This window comes from Papio anubis, chromosome 11 (genome assembly GCF_008728515.1).
Source record: "Papio anubis isolate 15944 chromosome 11, Panubis1.0, whole genome shotgun sequence".
Lineage (NCBI taxonomy): Eukaryota > Metazoa > Chordata > Mammalia > Primates > Cercopithecidae > Papio > Papio anubis.
In genome coordinates, this window is record NC_044986.1 from 6,130,926 (window position 1) to 6,150,823 (window position 19,898).

General features: G+C 46.1%; 2 protein-coding genes across 6 annotated transcripts in view; one reads left to right on the forward strand and one right to left on the reverse strand.

Annotated features, from left to right (window-relative positions):
* The window catches only part of DOCK1 (dedicator of cytokinesis 1), a 542,700-nt gene that overhangs the window by 235,942 nt on the left and 286,860 nt on the right, over positions 1-19,898 (reverse strand). The window lies entirely within an intron of this gene.
* The window catches only part of INSYN2A (inhibitory synaptic factor 2A), a 60,805-nt gene continuing 58,586 nt past the window's right edge, over positions 17,680-19,898 (forward strand). The window contains exon 1 of one of the 2 annotated variants that reach the window (XM_031651998.1): positions 17,680-18,119. The gene's annotated coding sequence lies outside the window, so the exon portion shown is untranslated. The remainder of the gene's footprint in view (positions 18,120-19,898) is intronic. The other variant, XM_009215619.4, reaches the window with a different exon arrangement.

Here is a 19,898-nt window from a genome sequence, read left to right on the forward strand (position 1 = left end):
CACTGCACTCCAGCCTGGGCGACAGAGCGAGACTCCGTCTTAAAAAAAAGAATGAAATGATGCTGATGAACATGACCGATCAGTTGGAATAAGGCAGGAACATCTATGGAGGAAGCTCACAGCCCCATGGGCACTACACAGCCAAAGAGGCATCATTTCCCAAAGTGTATTCCCTGGAATGCTGGCCACGGCAGCCTAACAAAAAATAAGTAAGTAAGGAGCCCGTGGGTAAGGAAAGTTAGGAAAACACTGTAATGCTGAACCCTAATCCCTCTTCTACAAACACTTGGTGTACATTAACGTATTCATGTTTCTGAAAGCACTGCTATAGGCAGACAGATTTCATTCTCTTCATCTTGGTGTTGCCCAATCTCATGTGATCAATCTCTTTAAAGAGAACTTATCACTATTCCAAGAAAACATTTGAAAAACACCCCCCAAAACGATTCAAAATCATATAAATTCCATCCTAGCTCAGAAGTATACAAAAGCACTTTATGAAGAATAAATCAGACCTTTCTTGGGAACATTCTAGGCATAGAACCTTTCCAAAGCATTAGAACATATCATTGATTGCTTTGAATAAAAAGAAAAACTACCCATCTTGTTCTTTCTGTCTCTAGCATCCTACTTGTTACTTACACTGATGCCCACACTTAACTTCCAAGTACTGTCTTAAAAATCAAAGAAAACAACTATTTCTCTTTCTTCCCTTCCCAACAATATTCTGAGCTTTTTGAAATACACGTAAAAGAAATATCTACGCATATAAAAGCTTGCATGGGTACACACAAACAAGAAGTAAGGTGTGTAAAGACATACAGCAAGTTGTCAACATTGCTGCGTAATCTAAAGGGGCTGGATAGAAAAGGGGTGGGGGAGAAGAATGATTAGTTTTGACTTTATACATCCTTAGTGTATTATTTTCACTCATTATAAAAAGCTGGCAATACTGTTAAATTATTTTAAATAGGGAGGTTGTTTAAATGAAAACATTTTTCCAAACATGAATTTAAGAAGCAAGAAATCATCAGAGAAGAGACGCTGAAGCAAAAATGTGATTCTCCATCCTTTTTTTTTTTTTTTTTTTTTTTTTTGGCAAGGGGTGAGGAGAGTGGGATTGAAAAAATATTGACAAAATAAGTCAAGTAATTAACAAGGTACTTTCCAAGGCCTTAACAGAGATGCTGCCCTCAAAGACAGGTGTAATTATGGATTTAGAAAATTCATCCTTCATTGAGGGGGGAAGAAAAAAACACTCCTGAAGGAAATGAGAGCTGCAGTCTTGCTGGGCATTGCGAAATCACTACAAGGAGAGGCTTAACTCACGCAGGCTCCCTGAAAGCAAAGAGGGAGCTAAAGAAAAATAAATAGAGGTGTCTGCAAGCGAGAAGCACAGTCCTCCACTGTTCACACCTGCCCGCCGAATCAAAGGCTTCAAATATTAGAGGCTCTTTACTTTCTAATGGAAACACATTCTCAACGTCTGTATGGATTAGATCTCACGCTTGCATATTTCTTCAAGCAGACATGAGTATCAAATAATGTGTAAAAGTCAAGTCTCACTTTTCTTGACATGCAGCCAGTGTTGCCACGTGATGGCCTGGTAGAAGTTTGCTTCTAAAACCACTTTTACATGAGAGCAAAGACCAAAACGATTCTCGAAATAATTTAATACCTTACCCAAGCAGACACATCAGGGAAAGTCACCTCGTAAACAACTCTGAGAAATCAGTGAACTGGGGTTAAATAACTCTACTTCCATGAGGATATCGTCCTCGGAGTCATTGAAAGGATGCACAGAGCCAGAATGACACACCCACTAGTGATGGGTGATTGAATTATTTTGTAATATATGCTTATTCTCCAAAGCATTGAGTCCTTCAAGAAGGAAAACACATTCTATTCTCAAAGGCAAATTTAATTTTATTTGCAGGTTTAAATCTTTTCAAAGGGCACTACTTTGAAACTTCGGAATATTGGCACACTCTGCAGAGCTTTCAGAACATGTAGTGGGCTGGTTGACACTCACAGGAAGTGATTTGCAAGAGTCCAGCAGCAGGGCAGGGCAGGTGTGTGCAGGGACCTCCTTGTATCTCAGTGTACATCCTGTGAGGATTCAGGGCTCCCATCCCAGGGGTGGCCCGGACAGCAGGGCTGGAGCCTCTGCCATGACATCTTCACTTTTCACCAGGTACATGCATTATTTTCAGTATGTTTAGAAAAACAATGCCATCTGAATTTTTCTTATTTGGCCAATTATCTGATCCATAATTTCTGCTATGAAGAAAAAAAATCAATGTCTTCAAAATTCAATAAATGAAAGCTGTGAAATGTCAGCGGCACACATGACAATAATCAAAAGCACACAGACAGCTATATTTCCTCTATGAAACAGCAGGTCCTCATCAGATCACGTCTCAAGACCCCGAATTCACTAATAGGGGATGGTGATGTCTATAAAGACATCGGAGACACAGAGGGCAGCTTTGCTAAGGCCAGTAGATGAACCGGAAGCATGCTTATTAGGGGTATTAGGAACAGGATGAGAGGAGTGTCTCTCCTTTTATGATGTCTGACAGCATCAGCCCAGAACCCGAGTCTAGGAGTCTGCTGAGTACACTGAGACAATGTCCTGCCTGACAGATGAGACATGAAAATCCCATCTGTCTGGCAAGTTGCACTTGGCTTTCCTTAGCTGCCCTTCCTGCAGTTAGAGTGCGGGACTCAGCAGCTCAGCTAAGGCTTTAAGAAGGGTCGTAGACACGGTTGTACAGTTTCACTTCTGCAAGATGAGTAAGTTCTAGAGATCTGCTGCACAACACCGTATCCACAGTTAACAGTACCGTCATGTACACTTGAAACTGTGAAAAGGGTGTATGTAAAGTGTTCTAAATAAAACAAAATACTCAACAAAATGTAATAAGATATCACGGGTCCTATACCAAGAGCTGCTGGCTGTAATACATTGAAGTCATTATGCCACGTGTCACATTCAGAAATCAGTCACAAGAATATTATGAGTTTTTATTTTTCTCTTTGAAGAAATTCAGCAACACCTAGAACAATGCAGTGGAGGGAGAGGATGTGCACGAGGCTTTAAACTTCATGAGGCTGAGGAACCCTCAGAGAAGGAAAACAAAAAGAGGCAGGGGGAGGGAGTAGAGGCCATCCTGCATCAGCCTCCACTCACCAGAGGGGCAGAGCCACGAGCTACGTGCCCAGCACCCTTGTAGTCCACGGCTGGAGCCACCCAGGGAACAGGCCGTGGCTCCGAGGCAGGACTCAGGGACAGACAGAAGAACTGAAGTTCAACGAGAGAGAGCAAGAGGGAAAAAGAAACAGCTCTGCTTTGGCACCTGGTAGATGTGCATTTTCTAGTTTCCTGGGCTCAGCCTGAGGGTTATTCCACAGTAATCACAGAAAGCCCCCCTCTGACTGCATTATCATCCAAATGCACACGGTTCTACATCCTTCAGAAGAAATTCTCAGGCATCTGTCCCTTTACAGCCCCTCTAATGCCGCCTGTCACCTTTGTGGTTCTCCACAGCTTCCGTGGGAGTCGTCTGCCGAGACAAGCCGGGGCCATTCTTCCTGGGATGAGCACTGGGGCCACCTTATGTGGCACCGCCGAAGGCCACAGCGCCTGCTGATGGCTGCACTGTGAGGTCTCTACAGTGGTTTCCATAGGTAATGGGCCAATAACCACAAATGTAAGACTTCATAAAAAATCTCATTCTCACTGTGAGGGAACCAGGAAATGGAGAGAAACCTTTTTTATTTCTTGACTGGGGTTGGGGGGTCTGGCACCGCGTCGTAATGTACCAGGCGACTATAGAGAGAGAATGATGATTTGTGCCAGCAACCTAGCAATCAAGCTTGGAATTCCCTTAACCCAAGTCTCCATGTCCTTGGAAAACTGGACACACAGGACTTACCAACTCCTGCAGCCTTACTAAGGTGAATCAAATTAAAATGAGGTGTATTAAGCGGCCTCTCAGTGGAATGTCTCTACTGAGATTCTGCATATTTAGGGGTGTGTGCTAACAGGAAGAGGTGAACACACACATTTATAACCACCTTTGCAATCCCTGGGACACTCTGAAGTTCTTTCCATAAATTCTATGTGTAACATTTAATTGCCCAGTTGTGGGACATATTGATTTTTACACCACATCTGATGGAGCACCTACCGATGCGAATCATTTTCTTGCATTTTCACTACTTGTCCATTTTTCAAATCCATCATTTAAAAATGAAAGGCAGCTCCGCTCAAGGAAAGAAAAATGGGTTTGATGATGCCCTTTAAGCACCCAGGTCTAGCGGTATAATGTGAAATACACTCAGGGCTGCACTGTTGCCTCTGACAGTAAGGATGAGATGCGCCCTCACTCTTGAGTCTGTGATATCCTGAAAGTCACCAGGTGCCCAAAGGACACACAGGCACCACCCAATCCTTAGCTCTGCTCTCTGGGCGGCTACTTCTGACCCTTGCTCCTATTTCCAATCTCCAATCTCAGATGAGGTTTTCCCACACAGGGTGACCTCAGATTTTGCTTTATTTTATGAAAATCCAACTCGGGCCCTAAAATAGGCACACATGCACTTGCATTTTCATTCTTAAACCCCAAAAGCCAGCTCAGTCTTCTCCTAACTTGTGGGAATTAAACATTCAGACTCATCCAGTGGAATCTCAGTGTAAAGAACATGAAACCTTATCACAGCTGCCACCCGTTGTGGATGGAAATAAAGTTAAAAACCAAGAAACTGATTCTGGATCATCAAATAAATTTCAGTGTTTCCAGTTACGCAATGAGAAGATAAATTCAAAGATGTTTCCTTTGGTTAAACACACATGAAAAAACTGCAGTGTAGGTTAAGCATTTCATTGCTAGGTAAACAAGAAGCCATCACCTAAGAGAGGCTGTATTAACTACATATATTACACAGTGGTAGCAATATACACAGTGAACTAAATTTAATTAATAAAGAAGCTCCACAGTCTTAATGACAGGCAACACAAAAATACTGCAATAGGAAATTAAATTGGAAGTCTATCCTATGTCTTTAGAGAATATCTCAATGTACTAACAGATGATAACGTGCTGACAAATTTGAAAGTTGGGTGTTAATCCACAATGAAGCTCAGTGATCTCAATGTTCATGATGTCACATTTTGTCATGTTTTTTAAAAAAATGAAACGGGGTCTTGAAATCTTGGCTTCCTGATAATATTCAAATCTTAGGCATTAAATATAATATTCAAAAGGATAAGCGACTGATTATCAATTCTTATTTTAGTGAAAAACTCATGTTAAGCTAATACATAATCACTTTTCATATGGTTACAGAGAACTATTATAGAAACTTAACTATTCATCTCAATTGTTTGGAAACCATCAATACAGGAAACTAAATTACAACAGTCATCATAAGAGCTCCAGTATTAAAAGCCTACAGCAAAGATACTCCATTGGGTTGCATGAAATACTTAAATAAATCAGCGGGAGATGAAAATCCAATACTGACTGTCCAGGATTGTCTCCTCAAGTCTTCTCTCAGGGGAACGTGGTGAATAAAATTATTGGACAAAGGAGCCAAACATATACGACTGGCCATTTTAAAGTAATGACTGCATTTTGGTTCCCATAACTGGAGTATTCCCATAACTAAGAAAGCAAAATTCTTCTGCTTCACAATGACAAAGACATTCCCAGTTGTTTGTATGGAACTATTTCTTACTCAAATACTAACAGATGAATGGCCCCTTCACCATATCCCTTGCCAGAAGTAAGCCTTGATAGGATATACTGCTCTAATTCTGCCCAAATCACAGATGAGGCCGGGTGAGCCTACAATCTAGTGTATGTAAGAAGCAAAGGGGAAAAACACTGAATTCTCCCATGATCAGTCAAACGCATCAATTCATTCTTCAAATTTGGGTCTACATATGGTATCAAAATTCTGCCCAACAACTTACGCTATAAGCCAGGGCTCAGAAAACTGCAGCCTGTGGACCAAATCTGGCCCACCTCCTGGTTTGGTAAATAAAGTTTTGTTGGAACTCAGTGGTTGCCCATTTGTTTACATATTCTCTACAGCTTCTTTCCTGCTTCACCAGCGGAGTTGGGTTTTCATGACCTTTGAAATGTTATGATGTTATGGCCTTCAAAGTCTAAAATATTTATAATGTAGAGCTTTTAGAAAAACTTTTAACACCTGCTATAAACTATTCTTTCAATCAACACTTAGATAACAAAGTCAGTTGCCTAGTAAGGCAATCTCAAAATGTGAGAATTGTCCGTGTTCTCAACATGTACAAGAATACATATTCTCTTATTTTCCTGGGAAAAGAGGAAGAGTACGTCCAAATCTTCCAAAAGTGTTACTGGTACCTTGAGGTACAAGTTAAACAAGGCCAAAATATGCCTATCTTTTGCTTCACTAGAAGTTGAACTGTTCATCTGATATTTCTGGAGACAATTCCTAATCAGCCCCCAACTTCCTGGTACAGCTTTCTACATGAGATTCCTGACTTGGTCACATTTAGGCACCACCCTGTGCTGGCTGCCTCATCTCACAATGGTGTGGATAACAGTGCCCGGTTTCACAGAGATTTTAGGAGGATTAAGGTGAGATCGGGATTTAATTCTCATAAAGCTCTAGAACTATGAGTAGTGAGAACTGGTGGGCATAAATTGAGTTGGCTCAAGTAAGACTGGAGAATGAGGGAAGGCTGTATTTTTCTTTTTCCCCCACAAAGGTTCAGTTTCTTCTTGGCAACTGAGGTCCTGTTCTCTGTGAAGTGCAGGCAGGTTTTGGAAGAGATTGCACCTCCACCGCCAAGAAGAAACTGAAAGGCATTAGAAGTAAAATACTTAATAGGCCACTAAGTCTGTTTATATTACGAGGAGCAGGGTGATGGATATGGTAAAAATGGGAATAAACTGATTTAAATTGAAAAAGACCTTCAGACGTACTGAAAGACAGCACATTAGTAAGTTCCAATGGAGCAGGGCTTGGAAAAATGGAGCAGGGAAGGAATCCTGCACTATTCTGTAAGACCAGCTCTTGATTTTTCATATCCTATCAACATTTCATAGTTCATAATGTTGTCAAACAACGAAAATTAAGAGACGTATGTATAAAGCAGCTAACACAATGTCTGGCTCTTTGGGAAGTACATGAGGTTCTTTATTTATTGAGCTCTGGATTCTACTCAATAAATGCCATCCAGGAGGTAGAGGGGGACTTTGGAGAACATAGAGCACCTAAGTTCTGCTCTCACAGTGCAAATCACATCAAGACTCTCTTACTCAAGGAACATGTGCAGAAATCCACAACAATTTTGTACATTGACAGTATATTAAGTAGATGCGTATTCTTATGCACATGTATGTACAAGAATATATGGTAGGCCGGGCACGGTGGCTCATGCCTTTAATCCCAGCACTTTGGGAGGCCAAGGTGGGCACATCGCTTGAGGTCAGGAGTTTGAGACCAGCCTGGCCAACAAGGCAAAACCCTGTCTCTCCTAAAAATATAAAAATTAGCCGGGCATGGTGGCGAGTGCCTGTAATCCCAGCTACTAGGGAGGCTAAGGCACTAGAATAGATTGAGCTTGGGAGACAGAGGTTGCAGTGAGTTCAGCTTGCACCACTGCACTATACCCTGGGCAACATAGTGAGACTGTCTCAAAAAAAGAAGAAGAAGAAGAAGAAGAATATATGGTAGACGATAATGTAATAGATGATGTTCTAAAAAGTCACCTTTTAAATTATTTTGGAAAACTGAATCCCTCTAAGTGCATGGTAAACAGTGGTTATTTGAAGGTAGTGTTAATCAAAATGAGCATTTATTTGGTAAGGTTTACTTGTTGGTAAGTCATACTTGCATGTAAAGAGTTTGCTTAAAGTGTACTATACCCCTAGATGATAACTCTTTTAAAATAACTGACTCTATTCTGTATTCAAACAGAGAGATTATGCATGCTTGTCAAGAAATAAAGAATAGGGGAAGTCTATGGGAGACCGTTGCGTCTTACATGGTATATAGACATTTGTGCTTTAACGGAGCTTATTTAAATTCATGGCAAACATCACCCTGTTTCAACACTTGTCATATGAATCGCAATTTAAGCTGATTTCACTTCAGTAATGTTTAAAAATGTCCTTTAAATACTAACAAAATATGTATTGTCATCGAAGAAGCAAAAGTCCAACAAGGAACTTTACACAGGCCTAATGTATGGAAGGGGAACATTTCTTCGTAAAGCCACATGCTGTTTGCTGTGGCCACCTGCCTCCATCCACTTACGCCACCAAGAGTGGGTGGTTGCCAAACACGTGTCTGAGTTCAGCTTTAATCTGCTTACCCTATTTTCTCAGTAGAGGTTCTGTAAAATACCAAATCGAATGCATCATGCAACTCGCCCACCACAACAGAGACGGAACCTGGAAATCCCAGGGCTGAGAGACCCAGAGGATCAACCAGGCAGCCAGAAGCTGCACTCCTTTATCCATGCTGGAGTCGGAAGCCGAGAAAGCTCCAGAGTGAAAATGTTCATTAACACCCACGGACCAAAAAGGAAAGAGTCAATAACGTATGAATCTGAAGGTGAAGATGTTGGTTCTCTACCATTTTCATGGTGTGAATGAATCACAAGTCTTATTTTAAGGGACTCAAAAGTATCATGAGCAATTCCATGTGACACTATTTACTCTGGGGAAGGAAAAAATCAGTACCATTAAAATAAATTTCTTCATTGTCATATTTGAGTTCAGAGAAGAAAAAAAAATCAATAAATGTTATTTTCTATTAGAACTTAGGGGCATTCAGCTCAGATAGCCCAAGGCATGGTAATGAAAGGGTAACTTTATTGCTCATGGTCATCAAACAGAGCCAGGCCACTCACAGTCAAATGGGGAGGGTGACCGATCTGGAGGCGGGTCATAGGATAGCAAGTCACGTGCAAGGATGGCTTGTCCAACAGGCCAAGAGCAGCCAGTGAGGGTATCGGCTATCATGGCCTCTCAAACCCACATTTACTTTTCTCACCTACTCAACCCTACGTGATCTTCTTCAATATTTAACAAATTCTGAAACAAATGTCTGGGATGCACACTGAAAACACAAATAAAATGAATTTAGGTTTCCTTTCAACTTTATACTGAGTAACAGATCTCTTGGACAATGCTACTTCACCTTTTGGGTGACTCAATTTCCAAATGCCCATCTCTATTTAAAAAAAAAAAAAAAAAAGGTTGGGCACAGTGGCTCACGCCTGTGATCCCAGCACTTTGGGAGGCTGAGGCAAGCGGACTGCTTGAGGTCAGGAGTTCGAGACCAGCTTGGCCAACATGATGAAACCCCATTTCCACTAAAAATACAAAGATTAGCTAGGTGTGGTGGCGCACCCGTGTAATCCCAGCTACTCAGGAGGCTGAGGCAGGAGAATGGCTTGAACCTGGCAGGTGGAGGTTGCAGTGAGCCAAGATCACATCACTGCACTCCAGCCTGGGTGACAGAGTGAGACTCCATCTCAAAACAAAACAAAACAGATTTTCATGTTTCTTTCTTGAATCCACAGAAACAGCCAATAACACAAATGGGAAAAAGCTCTGTAGGATTTGCCTCCCTTGCTTAAATGAGATGAATATTCTGGAATCTTAAGATCCTCCGTCTCCCCTCTCAATCGAGGAAGGTCTAGGAGATCACTCAGAGGCCTCCGTCCAGGCAAGGGGAAGGTGCCAGGGAGCTGTGACTGCCGAGATACAGGGATTTGGATGACGCCAGGAGCATTTGTACAACATTCTAGCCATACTGACTTTAAACTATGAACACCGGATTTTCTAAAAAGAGAAAAAAACATTAAGCAACATTTACAAGCAAAATTCCCTTTCTTTGAATCTCAAAAAAAAAAAAAAAAAGAAAGAAAGAAATCAAAATTGTATAAGAAATGTCTTAAAATAAGTTTTTGATTTTTACTTTAACTTTAGTTAATGGACTAATATATGAGAACCCAGAAGTGAGGAGTGCACACACATTTAGAGTACGGCACAGCTGCAGAATGTGCCAAAGCACAAATTAGGTGAATTGGACATGGGGAGATCTGCAGCCCTACCGCGAAGTGCAATTAACGTGAAGACTGTTGAATTCTCCAAAGACTCAATAATATGAAAAAAAAAATGTTTATGGAAAACATGGAATTGACCACCTATGTGCCCTCAAAGGTCATCAAACATAACTAGAGATTTTTTTTTTATTTAATTCTGTACTTTTCCCATTTGGAGCTTGGTGTTTAAGAACAAAATGCTTACTTTGGGAGGCCGAGGCAGGCGGATCACAAGGTCAGGATACTGAGACCATCCTGGCTAACACGGTGAAACCCTGTCTCTACTAAAAACACAAAAAATCAGCCGGGCGTGGTGGCGGGCGCCTGTAGTCTCAGCTACTCAGGAGGCTGAGGCAGGAGAATGGCGTGAACCTGGGAGGTGGAGCTTGCAGTGAGCCGAGATCGCCCCACTGCACTCCAGCCTGGGCTACAGAGCGAGACTCCATCTCAAAAAAAAAAAAAAAAGAGCAAAATGCTTGCTTTCCAATGTTCAATAGCTTGCTATCATATCACCCATGAGCCATGCTACTAAATAAATACATCTAAAGTCAGGTCGTCAATTCTTAGACCAAATTAGCAAAATAATTTATTGCACTGAGTGCATAAAATGTCAAGGGTAGGTAATCAGAATTATATGCAGGGTGTTAGTCATCTTTAAAAAAAATAAAAGCACATATCCTGTCCACTATGACTGAATCTCAGCAAATGACAGTACCAAAGAGGTGTTCAGGATAATCCAAAGGCCATGGTAATACGATGCCATTATACATGGCACCCTAAGGGTGTGAAGTAGCCTCTTGTGGTATAGATGGGATACGTATATTGTGAGGAATCATTTTAATAGCTGTTATTCAATGAAGAAAACGTGATAATATCACTGAGATTATATTGGAAAAGCTGAGTGCTATCGAAATGCAAAATGATTTGGGTATATTGCTGTTCCAGTGCCTGTTTTTATTTCAAAGTGTAACTAACACAGTGAGATGATGAGGGACGGCTAATGACGACAAAAGAATGCTGGTCAAAGCTACTCTCCAGCCAGACAGGATGCAGCGTCAGCTTCCTGAGAGCCTGGCAGGAGCAGCTGGCATTTTTGGTCAGAATCTGTCCTCTGGTTGCATCAGACAGAACTGGATTTCAATCCAGGCTCCACCCCTTCCTAGCTGTGTGACCTTGGAGGATCATTTACGTTCTCTGATCCACATCTGTGGAGAGACTTTAACAATATCACGCTCACGGTTATCTGGTAAGAACCAATGTATATAACCCACAATGTACCGAGTACCTGGCACCCTGGAGGTGCACAGCCGAAGTGGAGCGTCATTCTCATCAAAGTCTCATATTCAGTCAGGGCTTGGGGAAGGAAAAAAGCAGAACAAAGAGGCTTCCATTTTCCTTGCATTCTCCTCTACCCCATCCCTGTTCCATGCCTGTGGAACCTAAGGTGGGGATGGAGGGCAAACAAGGAAGTTCCTACACCACCCGGCTGGGAGAAGACTCCAGGTCTCCCTGTAGCGGCTCCCTAAAGAAAAGCTTTCTGTGCACCAGGGCAGAAGGCCTGGGAAGGGCAGCCAGTAGTTCCAGCACCAGTACAGAGTGCTGGTAGGCTGGAAGCTCAAGTGTGAAATCCATTCTTACCCCTCTTACCCCTTCCTGTCCTAGTTTTTTTTTTTTTTTTTGGGGGGGGGGGGGGGTGGGGGGGGAGGGGAGACAGAGGCTCGCTCTGTTGGCCAGGCTGAAATATCGTGGCATGATCTTGCCTCACTGCAACCTTCACCTCTCAGGTTCAAGTGATTCTACTGCCTCAGCCTCCCGAGTAGCTGGGATTATAGGCATGCACCACTATGCCTGGCTAATTTTCCTATTTTTAGCAGAGACAAAGTTTCACCATGTTGGCCAGGCTGGTCTCGAACTCCTGAGCTCAAGCAATCTGCCCGCCTTGGCCTCCCAAAGTGCTCGGATTACAGGCATAAGCGCCTGGACCCTTCCTGCCCTAGTTCTGATCAGAAGTGTCACTTTCTGTCGTGGGCATGTAAGCTGCTTTATGAGAAGGTGGCTTCAGCAGGCTCAATGAGACTAGTGGCCTTACCAGCAAGGATTAAGACAAGCCCATTGAGCCACCTACCTGTGCTAAAGAGGTTGGCTCCCCAGTGATGAGAACGGGATAGTAAGAAACCCTATGGAAACTAGCACCCAAGACTGACCAAATAAAGGTCAACAAAATAAAGGGTTTCTGTTTCATTCCTCAGGAGTCCACCTAAAAGAAAGGAGAGACTTCAGTTGGGAGGGGAAAGCCTTGGGGTTTGCTCAGAGCCCTGAAAATGAGGGATTGTGAGGGGAGCAGGGAGAGGCAGAGTGCATGCCCACTCTTCCTTATTCCTGTACATCACTGCCTCGGTTGTACGGAGCATAAAAAAAAAAAAAAAAAACCACCTAGAGCCACTTCACTCTCTTTCAAAAGGAAAACCTCCCGTTTCTGTAGATAAATTAGATTCACAATGATGCATCATAGAAAGCCAGGGATGTCAACTAGTCCTCACGATGCTCAGGTTTTCCAAAACAAATTTGTATTTCAGGCCAATAAACCATCTCTAGTTTCTTAACATGAAAGGAAAAGAAGGCCAGAGGAGTGGCATGTCCCTGGAACATGAACCAGCACTTCAGAAGCAGTTCTGGTTCCCACCAGCAGGAAACACGGCTCGGCTGCCAGGACAGTGGAAGAGCCACGGGCAAGGGGCTTTAAACAAAGTGAGACTCTTAAACCAGAAATAAGCCCAGAAAGAGGAGAGTAAAGGCTCGAGCAGAATATGACAAGGGGAATGATGCAGAAAGCCTTCCTTCAGGGCTCGGCAGAAAAGAAGGCCCCACTGGGGCACCCTTGAGCATTGTGTCTGTCTTGTTCTTGAAAGGCAAGGCTAAAGTGTCCCCAAGTGATTGATTTCGACCCTACAGGTCTAAGGCGATAGGAGTTACTCTTCCCTTGCAGGCATTGAGCACTGGCTGATCTGCGACCACAGCTTCTGAACTGACAGGTGTAACCTGCCCATGACAGACTTAGGTTGGGCTCATCTAAGAGTCTCTCTGGAATATGAAGACGTCAGAGGCGTTCGAACCACAGCGACTCCATTTTGAGTGAAGACTAGGGAAATGAGGCTGAGACTTCCCGGGCTGCATTCTTAGAAAGTTAGGCATTCCTCACCTCTAGATGGTTAAGGTTAAGGGAACACATTGATGATGTTTACTAAACAGACCCAGACTTAGGAGTGTCCTAATATCCAGACATCTTGAGAACAAAGGCATTCCTAATTTTACTTTAAAAATAATAATATCCAGCGCAGTGGCTCACGCCTGTAATCTTAGCACTTTGGGAGGCGGAGATGGGGGGACAGCCTGAGCTGAGGAGTTGGAGACCAGCCTGGGCAACATGGTGAAACCTCATTTCTACTAAAATACAAAAAACCAGGCAGGCGGGGTTACGGGCGCCTGTAATCCCAGCTACTCAGGAGGCTGAGGCACAAGAATTGCTTGAACATGGGAGATGGAGGTTGCAGTGAGCTGACATCACACCACTCTAGCCTGGGCAACAAAGCGAAACTCTGTCTCCAAAAACAAAAACAAAAACAGATAATACCGATTCTTGCAAAATATTGTAATTCAGAAATTTAATCCTTTATCACAAATCCTTGTAGCAGAGCAGAGCTCCCCATATATATGAGTATTGTATCTAGGCTGGACGCGTTCCTCCTCTTACTTTTGGGAATGTCCCACTCTGTCTATGGAGTAGCTGTTCTTTCACTACTTTATTCTCTTAATAAACTTGCCTTCACTTTGTACTGCGGACTCGCCCTGAATTCTTTCTTGTGTGAGATCCAAGAACCCTCTCTTGGGATCTGGATTGGGACCCCTTTCATGTAACAAAGATACGGGAAAGAAAAATTCATGTCCATGGCGAACTCTGTCGTAGCCACATCGGACAGTTGGAAGGGCAGGCGTTTCATCGGCAGCCTCCTAAAGAAGGAAGTTCTGCTGTGCAGCTAAACCGGAAGGCTCCTCTTCGGCAGCTGCTAGTTTGGAGACACTTCTCTCTTCTCCTGCCTTGCACACTGGAGAGGATACAGGTTAATCGCACTGACAGATACGCTGGATCATTGAGAGGTGAGGGTTATTGGGGAGCATTCATGTGGACACTGCAATGACACAGTGATGACGCTCAGACAAATGGGGTCACACTGAGACAGGAAACATCTCCATGAATTTCTATATATGTGGAAAACTGCATAAGCAACTAGTGCAAGAGACAGAACGATCCAGCACCACTGAAGGTGCTGTGGTTCTGGGCAAGGAGTGTGCCTCAAAGGTAATCCCCATTCTGATATTTCCCACCATCAGTAATTTTGTCACATTCTTGGACTTCATCTAAATGGAATCATGTCATAAACACTGGGTGTCTGGCTTCCTTTGATCTACACCTTTGTAAAAGTCCTCCACGCATGCAATCAGCAGTCAGTGCTTTTGGATTGCTGTCTAGTATTCCACTATATGAAGAACCAATAAATCTTTATCTCCCGTTCATTGGTATTTGGATTATTTCCAGTTTGGAACAGACATAGATAAACCTGTTATGAATATTCTTGAACATCTTTGACTTGTATATTCTTGACTTTTTATGTGGAAACTGAGACCTCAAACTTACTATACCATAGAGGTGGAATTCCAGCAATTCTCTGTACAACCCCTGCACAATTCCAAGAAGAAGGCAAAAGAAGAGAGACTTGGATATTTTGCTTAGTTAGCTGTCTTGAACTTTCCTTTATTTTTATTCCTCTGCTTTTAGGAAATCCCACTTGAAAAGTTGCTATTTTCTCCTTTGCAAGTCTATCTTTTTCAACAAAAATCTTAAGCAAAATATAAAAAGCCAATACCAATTGATTCCTAAAATGAATCTTTCTATCAAGTTTCACTTTTTTTTTTCCCTGAGGAAGCTGAGCATATTGACTCATTCTAGACCCTAAAAATAAGCCTACATCCCATCTATTAAAAAAAAAATGTAATAGGGATCCGTGGGCAGAACGATGACTGAAACTCCCTTCTCCCCAGCCAGCCCCCAGCATGATGCTTGCTTTAAAGTCTGGAGCATGATGACACACACCTCACCCATGTGGAATATCTCTCCGAGTCAAAGGTATGGTGAGGCAAATTTTCATCAATATTTTGATTTGTGATGCTGAAGACATGTACTTAAGTAATACAATATGTAAATCGTTTCTTCAAAACAAAAGAAGGGATGCCAGTGATTTTAATAGACTTAGCAAAACAACTGTAAGTCTACTAGACAATTGAACAACTCTAAGCAGTCTTGATCATGCTACAAAGTTCTGTTATACTCTCTTCTTCATATAAGTGGATTTTCTAACCTGCCAATTACGGCTTTCCATTGTCTTCCTGGAGTTATACATCATGCGAATCTCAGATAGCACTGTCCTTGGAGTTGTTTTCTTGCCAGCTCACAGTGCCACCTGTGGCTGAGCTCCGCCTTGCTGTGCATGCATTTATGTTGACCCGTTTTCACTCTTGGCCCCGGAAAACTTCAGCCTTCTGATACTATCAGCCCAATGCCCATGTTTCCTGGCAGCTTTATTCACAGTCACGTTTAAAAGACGGAAGGCAGATTTCAATTTTATGGACTGCCAATAAAGTAAGATTTACAGAAGTTCCCCAGACCGCTGGGAAAATTGCTGGAGCCCGCAGGTGCAACAGCACATCCCCAAGGGAACATGCTGGAGAGTGGCATCTTCTCCTATCTAGTTTTAAACGTCCCCAACTCCTATACATTCCCTTTCCTGGCCCCTTCCAGGCAGAAGAGGGGACTGCAGTTTCCAACTGCTCACACAGAATTAAGCATCTCTTTCCAGCCAGCTCCCAACAGCCTCCCTGGTAAGCTAGAAAATCGGGCTTGGGGGATCTGAGTTAAGAGGGACAACAAGAAGAGTGAGGTGGGCAGAGTTTGGATCCACAGGCTAAGGACTCCTGTCCTGAGCATATCTGGATCCCCAAGGCTGGCAAAATTGTATCCCAAAGGATGCTGCAGGGTAAGAGGGAAACAGACGACATTTTAGATTTCTTTTTCTTCTGGAATGCCTGGACACACTGCCCAAAGTATCCACAGACAAATAAGGTATTTCGTATAAAGCCATTTACAAAAAAACAGACACTCTATAAAGCAGTGCTAGGCTCAGTTCAGCTCAGTGAACAAGGATGGAGTGATGGCTTGGCCACAGGCACAGAGCTGGTGCTAGGTGCAGGGACTCAGGGATATACAGGCAAAGAGGTCTCACTGCCCACTGATGTGTTTGGAGAGGTGGGTGGGTGAAAGGACTTTCCACTTGTCCTCCCAATTTACTCTCTGTAGCCTGTCCCTTCCCTGGGGTCCACCACTTTTCTGTCCTTTCCTGAGAAATAGACTAATAAATGTGGCTACTTACATTTTACTTTACGTTCTAGGAGCAAATCCAGGGGGCCAGGAGCCCTGCACTCGGCTGGCTGCTTAGTCCCTGGCCCAGGCCCCAGGGCCTACCAGGCATCAGAGGGACCCCTGGGTCTGCTGCCCTGAGCTCAGAACACCCAATACTCTTTGGTGGGTGGGAAATTAAGGGTGGGGATAGCTCCTTGGCATCCCAGGTCTTTTCCTCCCCAAGAGACTTCTACTCTGCCCCAAAGGAACTCAGCCTCTGCGCTCTGTGGCTTCTGCTGGTGGAGACTGTGTGCTCTGGAGGGAGTAGGGTTCTTGGCTACGAGTGGCAGTGGCGCTGGCTCTGGAGTGTCCCTAAATGTCAGCATGCAACATTATCAGGCAGGTCCTCCCACTTCATTCCTCAGGCCACTCATAGGACTTCCTGTCCCCTTGTAGAGGGGCTGACACCAGGCTGGAGCCTGCACTGAAGGGATCCCCGAACCCCTGCTTCTACAAGGCACCATACGCAGGTGAGGGGCCAGGCACGTACACGACCCGCACCCTTTGCGCCTGGCTTCCCAAAGCTCTGCCGTGCCATGCCGGCTGGCACAGCACACAGCCATGCAGCAGGGTCCCCAGCCACCCCTCAATCCCTGAGAGAACACACAGAGTCCCCCGGCCTCCAGCTGCTCCGGAGGCGGCTCCAGGGTAGACTCAACAAGTTCCCGGGCCATGCAGCGCCGCCTGCAGCCCAGAAACCCGGAGGACGCGCTGTGGTGGAGCCCCGCGCGCAGGCGGCAGCCGGCGGCAGCTCCTTCCACCTCCTCCTCCTCCACCTCCTCTCCTCCTCCTCCTCCTCCAGCTCCCGCGGCGGTGGGAGGGGGCTCCTCCACTCCCTCCCTATCCCCCACCCCACGCACGCGGGCCCGGCCCGGCCCTGCGCCGCCCCCGCCCCACCCCCGCCCCGCGGGGCCCGGGGCTCCGCCCGCCTCGGTGCCAGCCGGGCGCACAGGCAGCAGGCGCGGGGCGCCCTCGCCTCTAGCCGCCAGGCTCCGCGGAGTAGCTGGGACCTGGAGCAGCGGCAAGGACTTCCCTCCTGCTCCCTCCCCCGCCCCGCCCCTGCCTCCTGGCCCTGGCTCTGAGATCTCGCTGAAGACAATTGCAGTAAATGAGGACATCGGAGGAGCGCGAAGCCGGGTGGCTGTGGCTGGCTCCGCCACGCCGCGAGCAAGCGAGCGCGCGGGCGTCCCCGGAGCCGGCCGAGCCGCTGTCTCCCCGCGCGCATCGCTAAGCGGGGCCAGAGGGACGCGAGCTGCGGCGCAGGGGCCCGCCGGTCCAGGAGGGCCGGGCCGGCGGCGGTGGAGGGGGCGGGCAGCAGGCGCGCAGCCGGCCAAGTCCCCGGAGCCGAGCCTTCCTCCGCGCGAGCCCGGTGAGTCTGGCCGCGGATGCCCTGCCCGAAGTGCTCCGTGCCGCGCCAGGCTTGCCAGGGTCCGCGGCGAGACATGCCCGAGCCAGGCGCTGCACCGACCTCGACTTATCTGTAAGCAGCGGAAGGTAAGCGGAGCCCCAAGTGCCCTCCTCCCGCACCCCCGCGCCCGTCGTACTTGGCCGCGGGCAGAGCACCGCTCGGACAGGCGCCCACCCCGACTCTGGCGCACGCACTCGCCCCCAAACCGGCTTGGCCGGAGACTCGGCGGCTCCCGGGGCCGGGACACCCCCGAGCAGCCGGTAGTGGACCCTGCGCGGGCGCAGGTGGGGGGCGAGGTTATGCAACTGCATCTGACGCGGCCGGGTCACCGAGGGGCGTCTGGCAACTTTGGCGACGCCAGCGAGGAGCGGGGCTGCGCCTCTGCGATGTCAGTTCCAGACAAACGCCACAGCTTCCTGAGCGCCCGACAGCCTTAGCCAGGCAGAACTGGGGGATCCGGGGGCGGCCGTCTCCCATGAACATTTCGAGGCTTTTAAGTATTTTCCAAACTAAAGCGCCCTGGAAAGTACGGCTGATTAACTTCGGGGGGGATGAGTTGGAGCAGAAGGGCCCTGACGCCAGCCGTTGAGGAGAAGCGCGAGCAGCAGTGAAGGCAGATGCCCACGTGAAATGCCAGTCTCCACCACTCCCTGGGGTTGGCACCTTCCCTGGGCTGCGGGCTGGGGTCGGTGCCTGCGGGGCTTCTGGGTGCCTGGCATCCCGAGTCAGACCAGAACAGGCGTGGGAAACCAACCAACGCTGCAGACCTAAGACAGGGCGAGCTGGCGGGCGAGGGCAGGAGGGAGGAGGGAGCTCGCGGGCAGCCCTGGGCCGGGGCAGCGCCTGGAGCCCAAAGTCAAGAGCGAGAGCCTGCATCTTGCTGGTTCATGCTCAGGGCTCCAGGCTGACGTCCCCACTGCTTGGATAAAGAGCCGCTCCCTGTGACCTCAGCATTCTACTACCCAAAAATATGCCACAGGGAGAGGGAGCCAGTGATAAGGAGATGCCAGGAGTGGGGGAGGAGAGGTGCCTCTGGAGTAAATAGGAGAGAAAATGGGTGCGTTTTGCTTATCTACAGCCCAGGGCTCCTGCCCGGACCCCTCTCCTGCTGTTGGTCTGTGCTGGGGGGCTGGATACGCTCTGGGCCCCTGCGCCAGAAGCAGCGGTGAAGGAGTTTACTTTGACCTTGTCTGCTTAGGCACTGAAATTCTGCGGAAGCATCCCGAGGTGAAACTGCAAGAGTGGGAAGGAACTTTGGGGGAGCCCTGCCTTGGCTGGGAAGCCAAGCGATCATTTCAGAAGACTACAGCTCAGGCTAGCACAGGGTAGACGTCTGTGCACTTGAACGCTTTCCCCTGAACGAGGACTTGCTAGAGGGTTACCCTTCCATATCTCAGTGGGGGGACTGTCAGGGTGATTGCGCTGGCTGGGGTCTTGATTAAAAAAATACCACTCACAAGACCCGGGCCATGCCCAGAGTAGTACATAGGTGAAAATGATATAACCCTTATTAAGCTTACACTACAGCAGGTTACCATCATTTCACCATGCAGAGGCGAAAAGTGCTGGTTTTTACTATTCCCCCACACTGTGCTGTTTCTTACATTCATATCCTGTTGAATATTACTTTTGAAAGTTCATATTTATCTTTGTAATTTTTTTGCAAGACTGATTAGCAAACATGCATGGGGGCTCAAAGGAAAAATGGAAGTCCTGCCATCTGCATGCCTCACCAGATATTAATCATTTACTATCCATGTTTACTACTTACATTAGATGGCACTGCTCCTCACGATGGTTTTATTAGAGGCGCATTTGGTGAAGGGGAAAAAAAAGTCTAGCACATCTATCACTAATTGCGTGAT